At 33.7% G+C, this 12,365-nt stretch overlaps 1 protein-coding gene across 3 annotated transcripts in view; it reads right to left on the bottom strand.

Moving 5' to 3' along the window:
* Positions 1-6,516, bottom strand: part of LOC148948453 (membrane-associated guanylate kinase, WW and PDZ domain-containing protein 1-like) — a 163,814-nt gene extending 157,298 nt beyond the window's left edge. For 2 of the 3 annotated variants that reach the window (XM_089094375.1, XM_089094374.1), the window contains exon 1: positions 6,442-6,516. The gene's annotated coding sequence lies outside the window, so the exon portion shown is untranslated. The remainder of the gene's footprint in view (positions 1-6,441) is intronic. The other variant, XM_089094380.1, reaches the window with a different exon arrangement.
* Between the last annotated feature and the right edge of the window lie 5,849 nt (positions 6,517-12,365).

Here is a 12,365-nt window from a genome sequence, read left to right as displayed (position 1 = left end):
GAGACGGTATTTCAGACATAGATATGCAGCTCAATGAAGAGTTGGATGGAAAGTCTTTATACAGTGGAGGCATCAGTGAGCTTGAGACTGACAAAGAATTTTCTAGTGGAAATTTTTTACTTCTAAAATTGATGGTAGGAAAAAAGCAAAACTTTGCTGTTTACCAAATTGAAGAAATGAGTGGCAGAGTAGTAAAAATAAACTACCTGTGTAAGTATGATGGGAAGTTTATCTTTCCTGAATGTAATGATTGTATAGAAAGTGACTTTCAAGACATTATCATGAAGCTTCTTGCACCAGTTTCAGTAAGAGGAACTGGGCAAACAGCCAAAGCTCTTCTATTTTCCCCAATATCACTTAAAATAAATTAAATCTTACATTTCATTTGTATATTATCTGGATTAAATATTATCATTATCTGAATAAATTATTACAAGCATTAGTTAATGAATGTTTGGAAATGCACCATGTATGTCCAAAGTCACCCATGGTTGGGGCAACTTTGAACACTCAAAGAGGTCATACATTTTTGGGTGTCACCAAGAAACAACTTGATGGAAGTCATTGAAAAAATCAACAAGAACAGTGAATAATTAAGTTAAACCTTATTGATTTATAAATCTTTTAATTTGGTCATTCTATAGGTGGGATTGAAGTGCAAATGCAGCAAATTGCAAGTTGCTTCTGTTCAACAAAATTGACTTAAAGCCAGCCAAATTACAGAATAATTTCAAGCAACAAAGACAAATTTACTGTTTAGAACAGAAATCAAATAGGAGAAAAAACATTAGACTTACATTCAATTTGTTGTACAGACATAATAATTACTACAATTGCAAGTGTCACCCCCCCCCCAAACTCCCCAAATGGAGCCAGCTCATGTTATTTTTGTAACCCAATTTATTGTATTATTGACCTGATGAAATCTAGTTTTACCCCTAGTGAGAAAAAATTGCCATTTATCTTACATAAAATAACTGTTGTAAACTATAAAATTTACCACCTAGCTGAGATATCAATGGAAAAAAACATGATAAAATACTCTGATAAATAGAAAATGCAGCATATCAAAAAGTGAGAATTATATTGTTTTAATGTGTTCTTCATATCACAAGGCAGGGAGAGGGTTATGTTGTCAGAAAAAAGACCATAATATTTGATTAGACAAACTATGGCATTTCTGCTCAACCCTGAAGGAAAAAAGCTGGAAGATCCAGAGGACATTGCAAATTTGCTGAACAACACATTTGCATCCAAATTCTCAGTGGACCCCACTGACAAGCCACTGTGCCCTGCCCCCAAGGTGGTCGAGCACCCTATGCCAAAATTTACATCAGAATGGACAAAATTAAGAAAAGGCTGAGTAAATTAGACCCCAACAAAGCTAAAGGCCCATATGGTATACATCTCAGGCTCCTTAAAGAGCTTGCAGATATAGTAGCCAAGCCTCTCTGTTTGCTATTCAAGCAGTCTCTTCAGACTAGTAGCCAACATGCAGATTGCCAGACAGTCATAATTACTCGAATATTCAAGAAAGGGTCTAGAACCCAGCCTGAGAACTATCAACCTATTAGCCTGACCTCTATAGAGCCTCTATAGAAAATTTCTCTTCTCTGCAAGAAGGTCTCAACAGCCTGTCTGTCTGTGAGCAATAACCTGGATGCTTGAGTTCAACACACACAGACGGAAACTCATTCATCTTGGTCATAACAATCCCTGCCATAGTTATCACATGATTGACTCTGCAGATGCCAATATGCCCATTCAGAGTTCCAAGTAAGAGCATGATCTTGGGGTGTTAATCGACAATAAGCTTAAGTTTCATAGTCACTGTCAAAACCAAGCAGCTAAGGCAAAGAAGGTCCTTTGTTTGACCAAGCACTCAGTAACAAGTCGCCAACCAAGAGTTATCAAGAAGCTTTACACAGCCCTTGTTTGTCCCATCTTGAGTTTGGCATGCTGGTTGCCAACCTGCAAATTAAGTGTGACATGGAGATACTTTTGAAGGTCCAGCATAGAGCAACCAAGCTCCCTTTTGCCAAAAAACAAATCTCCTACAAGCAACAACTAGAAAAGCTTGACCTGCCTACCCTAACATACCATAGAGAGAGAGAGAGGATATGTCATCCTTGCATTTAAGATGATGACCAGTGATACCATCAAGCCCATTTTTGATCACATTGAATACACCAGAACACAAGGATATCCCACAAAATGCATCAAAATTTAACAGAAAATATGAGAAGTTAAACTTCTTCACCAATTGCATTATTCCACTGTGGAATTCACTCAGCAAATCTACTGTGTCAGTCAGATCAGTTGATAGCTTCAAGGTTGGTGTTGACCATGGTAAGTCATTGAAGATGCAATAGCATGAACCAGCATCACCAAGCAGGGTCTATTAGGTGCCACCCACCCCCTTTAGCCCCCAAATATGCCTGGCCACCAATACATCTAGTGCAACCCAACACAGAAACCAAACTGTCCTGTAAATATAAAAATTGTGTTGTTATGAACTGTGTTAACTGTCCTGTATATATGTAAATAGTGATAATCCACTCATGAACTGTGACATGAAGACTACCAAGTCAATGTTACCTGGTGACATCTACAGGTTCTTCAACCTTAGTCACTAGAAGGTTGGATTTAAGGTAATAATTTTAGGTTGTTACTTTTGGTTTTACTTTAGGTACATGTGTGTTATATGCCATGCACTCAAGTCTGTGCTGTGTAAAACTTGAGAACAAACTGGTTTCTGTGTTAGTTTCTTCATTACTTTGGAAACAAATTTGGGCTATATATTTGCACATTAGGGGGGGGGGGGTAAAGTATAGAGGGTCTGCATGGAAAATGTGGTAGGCACAATTATTTTGCATATTATGCAGTAAGAATTGTTTCATAACTTCAAACTGTCCAAACATTTTAAGTATTTAGCAATAAAAGTTATATCTTTAGAATCACAAGAGAATTAGCCTTTTTTTAAAATTTGAATAAAACTTAAACACTAAAAGGATATATACATAAAAAAAGGACAGTTAATATTTCCAAAAAGAGGTCATTGTAGGTTAGTCAGTAAACTAATTACTTCAAATGTTTGATCTTGAATAATTTTAAAAATAACCATATTGATCCATAGCTTAGATTTTTGCTATTCATTGATATTTAAAATTCTTCTCAATTCCTATTTGGTAAAAAGATGTAAGGGTTTTTGTTTTACATAATTTTCCTCAATTGGATACTGTTTTTTTTATATTTTTTTTTATATATAATTATATATTTCCCATCTATTCTGTCACTTGTCTTGTCTCACATTAAGCTAAAAGAAACTAAAAAAGAAACCAGTTTGTTCTCAAGTTGTATGCAGTGTAAACCTGAGTGAGTGATATATAATACACAAGTACCCTACTTTTATTTGTTCAGTTTCTTTTCTGTAGATGTGATTAATCACTATAAATCTACTAACAGCAGTGATTAGCCTATCTTTTGGTAAATATCTTGGTTAACAGAGTATTCAGATAGCTAAGAAACAAACTTACCTTTATAATCAGAATTATATCCTAAATCCAAATATGACCTTTGTTTCTATTGAAAAGTCAATTATAACCTAACCCATCCTTTCTAACATTACCCAAACATAAAGCCCATATCATGTATTTATAATATATTTATTGATTCTCAATTCTGTCATCATCAATTCAAGGTAAATATGGAGCAGTTCATATAATTGACCTATGAATAGAGTGAACATGCCTATGTTCACTGTTTGTGAACAGTGAACAATGTCATTTTTATGCTCTTTCTGAATATAATAATCAATTTTCTTGGAAATTCAATTTAAAGCCATCTTAGGACCCTTAAAAATAAAATTTTCTTTCTATAGCTTAGTTTTTCAATAATAAAATGAGTTAAAACATTTGTTTCAAACTTAATATTTCATTATAAATCCATTTTATAAAAGTTTTATAATCACAAACACTGATTTGTCAAAATGAAGTTGAATGAAAAATTTAAAAAAAAAATACTGCCATGTTTTCTTCTTATTCTGTTAGGATGCTAAAAACTGCTGTTTCACCTATATGTTGAAAAATATCAAAGCTGACAGAAAAAATATGCTGGATGGAAAAATGGAGAAATTGTTTAAATTTTTTTTTACCTGACTTAATTGTGACAAATCCATGCTTGGAAATTATATAAATTTAGCAAAATGGATTTTATAATGAAATAGTAAGTTTGAAACCAATGTTTTAACCCTTATAAACCCAGAAACCATAGAAAGAAATTATCATTTCCAAAGGTTCAAAAAAGGCTTAAAATTGAATTCACAAGAAAAGCAACTATTATATTCAGAAAGAACATCATAAAGGCATTGTGTAGTATGTTTACCTTATTCTTATAACCTAGCTTATCCTTTCTAACTTTACCCAAATAAATAGCCTCCCCCATATTATATATTTCTAAAGCATTTATTTATCCTTGATTTTGTCACCATCAATTCAATTTACATGTAAACCAGTTTTTAGCATCAAGATAGATGCTAACACAGGTATATAAGCCAAATTTAAAATAAGAGAAAAAGCCATCATCTTTTGAGGGTCCCTAAAGGGTATAAAATTTAATTTGCAGCCAAAATGAATCTCATATAAGGATTCAAGATGAAATTTTGATTATAAAGGTAAGGGTGAATATTTTGCTGTTCAAGTCTGGCTGACAAATAAAGTGAACATTTCACCTAATGTGTTTTTATACTCTTTCCAAATATAATATTCACTTTTTCTGCAAACAAATTTTACCCACACCCCTATATATACCAATTCAGAGTATATATTTGCACATTAGGAGGAGGGGATTTGTTGGTAAAGGGTAAAAAATCATTACCACTCCAGGTCATAAGGAGACATGTTAAGAAAACAATTCTTACTTCATAATATGCAAAAAAATCCTAATCAACATATTTTCCAGGGGGAGAACCTTTATCATCACTTCTTTCACTGTTGTACAATTTTTTTTAACAAAACTGTGAAGAATAAACAGATTTTACTGTACTTATCCGTTTTCAAATATTCTATATATGAAAGTTAAACACCATCACTGCCATCTACCAAAAAGACATAAATAGGCTAATATTGATAAATTTAGCTTAGGTTAGCTAGATGGATCTAGGGCGTTTGTTTTAAAACAATTTTCAAAACTTGGAGAATTGACATAAATATTGAAAAATTTGATTAAAAAACTGGAAAAAACAAGGAAAATAGTAATGAAAAAGGTTATCCCCCTGGATAATATGTTAATTAGGATTATTATGTATACTATGAAGCAAGAATTGATTTCTTAATATATCTCCTTATGACCTGGAGTGGTTGTAAATTTATACCAAGTAATGTTTATTCCTGATGCAAATGGGAGGTAAGTTAAAATGGTACTTCTGTTGTAGAGCCACCATACTTGAGATCTTGTATCACAAACATGAGACAATAACCTGTTTTCATAGTCTTTATATTAGACACTATTAGGTTTGGTCATAAGCCTTTGTTGTAATTTTCATAATTTTGTTGATAAAGTAGCCTATTATTGGTTTTATTTCATTAGCATTAATCAAACTTCTCTTTTTGGCAGAACTTAAGTGTGGTGGCTATAAGAAACAAGTAACATTTAAACTTTACCCCACCCCACCTAATGTATAAATATATAGGCTACCCTTAATTGCTATATATAAGGGTGGGGGAGAGTCATATACAGAAAAAGTGATTAGGCTAGGCTATTATATTTAGAAAGAGCATTAAAAAAGGCATCAAGTAGCATGTTTACTTTATTCATAAGTCGATAATATGAAAATTGAAATAGGCTTTTGGTTAATGTTTACATGCTCAGAGACCTTTGTAATGACTAACGTTAAGTGAGCCTTACCAGGTGGTACTTTTTTTATGCCCTTTACACATATAATAATAAAATTTTTTGTTCCGTTATTGTATCCAACATCCCTATATGTAACAATTCAAGGTAGCCTATATATTTACACATTAGGTGTGTGGGGGTAGGCTAATTTTATTTCTGATGTAAATGAGAGGTAAGTTTAAACTTTCCCCCCACTCCCTAATGTACAAATATATACCCTGAATTGGTATATATAGGGGTGGGGGCTAAAATTCATTTCCAACCAAATTGATTATTATAGCTAGCCTATTCATAAAGAGCATAAAAAAGGCATTGGGTGATGTATTTGCTTTAGCCTAGTAGAACTAAATAATATGATTTGGTAAATATTTACCGAAATATTTACCAAGGTAATTTTGTTTCTGAGGCATCTGAATAGCCCCAGTGCATTAATCAAGATATTTACCTATGCCTATCTCTTTTCTAGCCTCTGTATAACAACCTCAATTTGCCTAGGATTGTACCTAAGATTTTCCTTAGTTTAACATTTAAAAGCTCACTACCCCTTACCTTTATTCAATTGATTGCTTATAGATCATCAAATCCAGAAAAGAATTCATGCAGATGAAAGTTTGAATGTTAAAATATTTCTTCTTCAAAGCAATATGGCGAGAGCTGTAGTTCAAACCGCCCTTACTGCCGCAATTAAATAGCAAAATTAAAAATTTTTGAAAACATCATTAACAGTATAAGTATACATGATACTTTGGCTATTGGTAAATCTTTGGAAGGTCTTTTCCAAGAATTCAATTTAACCTTCAGTTCTAAGCTGTTTGTTTTTCACAGTTTTTGTATTAGGTTATACTTCGATTTTCGGGAAAATAGCCATAACATTTGGTGCTGAAAAATCACTACTTTCGTTCATATTCCTGCATTTCAAATCTGTTGGAAACATTTAATTTATTCATTTCATTATTTTTCTATAAAATTGATTCAATTTTTCCAATCCACATTACTTTACAAAATTCACGTCAGACTAAGCTGCCTGCAGTGCTGGCAAGACGTATAAGTTCAATAAGTACTGAAATACACTTTAATTAAAACAACTAATAATTACATTTATGTATAGTAGTTCTATTTGTATATTGATAAAATTGATACTATTATTCAATATGCTTCATTCATCATATTATTGTTAATATATTGTTGCTTTACTTAAATCATTCATAAATGAATGTAAGGAAATGTATCCTTAAAAAGGAGGGAAAAAATGTTTCCTTATGCCCTTCATATCACCCTATCACCTCCTCGAGTGCAAATGACATTGAAAACAATTGTTTCGCCCCTCCTGGCCAATTTGGGTACCAACAAGGGTTAGGTAGAGAGCACGATCTCTTTCTACTTACAAATAAGCTAAAGGACATGCTATAGGACATTGGATTAATTTTTGATTTTACGTGCACTTGATGTCGCAAAAGCTTTTGATTCGTGATGTCGCAAAAGCTTTTCAAACTGGGTAACCCCCCCCCCCCCCTCTGGATACGGCCTTGAAATTTACGCAGGTTTCGATTGAGGCTCGTGCGAAAGGTGTCGATAATTATTTGCCTAGGATGTATATACAGAAATCTGAAAGCAAAATTAAGGTTAGGCAGTCTGTTATTCGAATTCTGGAAGGTGTGTGTCAAGGAGTTTTGGCTTCTCCGGTTTTCTTTGGTAATTGAGTTACTGGTGCGTAGGATAAGATAAACTGTACATTTACTTTCAATAGAGTTTATCTCTCGTTTGTTACGTTTGCGGATGACTTACTCAACTTCTCTTGCACTTACCAAGGATGCTTTTCGGCTTTTGAGTGTTTCCAAGAAGAGTATGCCCATATCGTTTTGAATTTCAAATGATGAAAAGATGTCTTATGTTTAACGGTAAAGCAAATAGATGTTTAAAAGTCTATCTGGCACTGAAGTTCCTTTTGCTAGCAGTCTTACTTACCTGGGTTAGCCTATTGGAGCGAATCTGAAAAAAAATTACAAACCTGACACTGAAAAATTATGCTCGAAAGATCCTGGCTGTGTGTGCATCCATTGCTTCAAACGTTTCTTATCTGATTAGAGCACACTGGTCTCAATCACATTTTCGCCTTACAGCTAACTAGTGCCACATACCGTGTATTGGTTGGCAACTACAGAAAATTTTTAAGAAAATGGAAAATTCAATTTGACTAGTATACAATCCAATAAGTTTAAAGCTAAGATTTCTCGGATACTAATAATAAATCAGTCTTATATTTTCAAGAATTATTTTAATTCAAAATCCAGTCTGCTTAAAATAAGCGTACTTTAGCTTGGGAAACTCTTGGCTGGTTAACTCGTCTAGTTTACTTTAAGCTACTGGTAGACCTACTCGGAACGGAGTTTTGTTTTTCCATACCCTTGATTGTACTTCTTCTTCTCCTTCTTGTTTGAACTAATTTGGAGACGCTGACGCTTTCAACTTGAAATCCTGTGGACAGGGGTTCAAGTCTTGGTGTCGCCGGTTATTTGTTTTGAATGGGGGTCAATGGTCTTACTCCGCAAGCTCAGCCAGAGTCAACCTAGCTCTAAATGGGTGGCTCTAAATCTAGGGGGGAATAAGGGAAGTGTCGAAGCAATGCGATGATTTGCGACGGAACGATGCGACGGTAAGCGATGATTTGCCCCCAATTACGCATTACGCTCCCGGATGAAGGCAGAAAATAAGGGGATCAGTACCTGCGCTACCCAGGCCATTGGTTTAAATGCGAAAATATTTTTTTTTGTACGAAAATCATTTCTTTTGTACTTAACATTGAAAATAAAAATAAAAATTATAGTAACATTTTGAACTGATGAGCTTTCAACAATTAATATCATTATACATCAAATATTCAGTTTAATTTATTAGCTCTTTTTAAAGTTGTTCAAGACGAATATAGTTTCACTACAATCAAGTGTTTGGGTACTGCGTCCTTTCCTAACTATAAATAAAAACCAAAAGCCTACTGCGTCATTGGCGCTTAACTGAAATCGGATTGTATTACAAATATTTTCTTTTCCAGTTCTTACAGCATTGAAAATAAAAATACAATTACAGTGAAATAAATTTTTGAACTGATGGATCTTTCAACAATTAATATTATTTATACATCAAATATTCAATTTGATGTTTTTTATACTTTCAAAGACTGTTCAAGACGCATATAATTTTCAGTAAAGCGCCAATGACGTAGTAGGTTTTAGACTTTACAGTGAGAGAAGGAGGTCATACCCAAACTCTTGTTTGGGTTGATTTTTGTTCGTTTCAAGCTTGATTTGCATATTCAATTTAAGTTTCACTCGTTTTAAGATTTATTTATTCATTTAAATTAATATCTATTATATGCTTGATTGCATTGATTGTTTATTTAATTTCTGTTCATTTTAAGTTTCATTTGTACTTCAATAGGAAAATATTTTTTTCGTCTTAAGCTTGATTTTTATATTCAATCTAAGCATTACTCGCTTTAAGATCTATTTATTCATTAATATTATTAATTGTAGTATGTTTTTGCCATGATTGTTTATTTAATTTCTATTCGTTTTGGGTTTCATTTATTCTTTAATAATAATTTCTGGTCATTTCGAGTTTGAATTTTAAAAGGCATTTGAATCTCCTGAGCTTAAGTTTAAAATAGCCTTTACTTTTCTTTGAAAAACTTATTTTTCGGAAAGTTTTTTAATTAATTTTGTTCGTTTTTGATTACAAAAAATTTCAAGTTTTTAAAAATTCCTTATTTCAAAATCAAACTTAAAAAAAAAATCAAATATTTATCAAAGTATCAAAACTGATATCAAAGTAACAATATCAAAGTTAAAAAAAAATCATTTAGAAAATGGGAGATGTAACGTTCTAAAAGTCAGTTTATGGGCACCCATACCTAAGCAATTTCTTAGAAACAAAAAAAAACTTTAAGTCTAAATATTTTATAAGACAACTGGTCAGGAAAACATAAATATATAAAAGAAGAAAGACTTAAAACATCACTTGATCAATAAAACTAAAAAAATTAAAACAGTCCCAACATCCTTTCTTCACCAAAGTTCAACCAGGACTGATAAATAAAGTGAGGTGAAACAACACACTTCATTGAAATGAAAGAAGAATAATTAAATAGGCTAACCTTGCTAACCTTGCCTTTTTGGCCGCTAGCCTCATAGGTATTTTGGTAACTGATTTTTAGTTAATATCTGCAAGTTTTTAAACTATTCTGTAAGATCGTTTTTAATTTGAGTTGTGTATAGAGCAGTTAGTGAATAATCCCCCAAGTCCCTATTTAAGGAAATATTATTATTAATAAGTCTGATTTCAATTGCTTCTCAAACTACCTGGTTTATGCCTAGATAATAAGGGTGGATTCTTTAAAAAGTATTTTGTGGCTAGATATTTAAAACCATAAATATTTATACAAAATAAAATTCCACAATCTTAAGAAAATTCCCTATCGTTCTTTTTGTTTTTGATTTTTATGATGGAAAGCCAGTGTGGTCTTTGTTACTATTTAAAGCATTTACAATTCTCAGCTCAATAAATTTCACTCAAAAATACTTTCAGCATTGGAACTTAGCATAAAAAGTGGAATTACAGTTTTTACTGTTTTTTTCTAAGTTTCAATATTACTCTATACAATCAAATTTACATTTAATAATAGTATTTAAACTATGAAGCAAATAACTAGCAAGTTACCATAGGTATTTGTTTGATTTTCAAAAATAAAAGGTTTAAAAGGGTTTCAAAGATCCTGATCATAGGTAGCGCTGCCTAAGTAAAGAACGATGTGGGCACAGTGTGTTTTTTTTTTCTCCATTCCCAGGCACTTCGTATCGAAGGAGTTGTCGTAGAAACTTCGAAAAGGGCTCTTTCGATTGGAAATTGGAATGCCATTTTTTTCAGCGTAGTTGATTTCCAGTTAGAAAATATATTTTTGAGGAGGACACTCCCCCACAACCCTAAGGGCAAGGGTTTTAAATTATGCCCAGGGGGCATATAAGGTTTTTATAGAAGGCGTTGTCGTAGAATCTTCAAAAGGGGCTCATTCGATTGGAAATTCAAAAGGCTAGTGCCCTCTTTAGTATTCGAAAGTGATTGGAGGGCAACTAGCCCCTCCACGCCCCTCATTTCCCCAATCACATCCAATCAAAATTTTTATATAGCCATTTTATTCAACGTAGTTGAAAGTTTTGGAAATTAGGTCTTTAAGGATGACAACCCCTCCCCCCACAGCCCTCAGGGCAAGGGTTGTAAGTTGAGCCCTGGGGGCATGCAAAGTTTTTAATGAAAGCGTTGTCAACTTCAAAAGTGCTCATTCAATTGGAAACCGAACGGGCTAGCGCCTTTTTTAATAATTGAAAGTGATTGGATAGTGACTAACGACCCTCTCATGCCCACCATTTTCCCAAACACACCGAATTAAAACTTTGGGATATCCATTTTGTTTAACTTAGTTGAAAGCTCTGGAAATTTTGTCTTTTAGGATAATAACCCCCTCAGAGCCCTCAGTGCAAGGGTTTTAAGTTATGCCATGGGGCATATAAAGTTTTTATTGAAAGCGTTGTCGTAGAAACTTCAAAAGGGGTCATTTAATTGAAAATTGAAAGTGTTAGTGCCTTTTTAATAGATGAAAGTGATTGAATAGCGACTAACGCCCCTCTTACGCCCACCATTTTTTAAAATACATCCAGTCAAATTTTGAGATATTCATTTTGTTCAACGTAGTTGAACGTTCTGGAAATTAGATCTTTTAGGAAGAAAACCCCCCCGCCCCCCAGAGCCCTCAGTGCAAAGTTTGTAAGTTATGCCCTGGGGGCATATAAGGTTTATATAGAAAGATGTTGTATAAATCATAGGCAGCGCGATCGCGCTGCCTATGTAAGGAACGGGGACACTCGAGAACGAGACAAGAAACGGGGAATAAGTAAAGAGGAGAACACCCCCCCCAGAACCCTCAGGGCAAGTGTTTTAAGCTATGCCTTGGGGGTACATAAGAACGATGTTGACGCAATGTGTTATTTATTAATTTTTTTCTTATCCATTTTGTTCAGCGTATTTATTAATTTATTCATAGCCATTTTGTTCAGCGCAGTTGATTTCCAGATAGAAATTATGTTCTTGAGGACAGTCCCCCACATCCCTTTTTGCAAGGGTTGTAAGTTACGTCCTGGGGGCATATAAGGTTTTTTATAGAAGGTATTGTCGTAGAAACATTAAAAAAGGCTCATTAGTGCGCTTTCTAATAGTCGAAAGTGATTAGAGGGCAACTATCACGCCTCTCATACCCACCTTTTCCCCAAACACATCTAATCAAAACTTTGAGATGGCCATTTTATTCAACGTAGTCTTAAGCTCTGGAAATTAGGTCTTTGAGGATGACAACCCCCCACCCCAGCCCTAAGGGCAAAGATTGTAAATTACGCCCTGGGGGCGCATAAGGTTTTTATTGAAAGCTT

This window comes from Artemia sp. Qi Xiang Cuo, chromosome 9, assembly GCF_049724085.1.
Source record: "Artemia sp. Qi Xiang Cuo chromosome 9, ASM4972408v1, whole genome shotgun sequence".
In the NCBI taxonomy this organism is placed as follows: Eukaryota; Metazoa; Arthropoda; class Branchiopoda; order Anostraca; family Artemiidae; genus Artemia; species Artemia sp. Qi Xiang Cuo.
The sequence above is the reverse complement of the archived record's forward strand: the minus strand, read 5'-3'. Positions and strand labels throughout refer to the sequence as shown.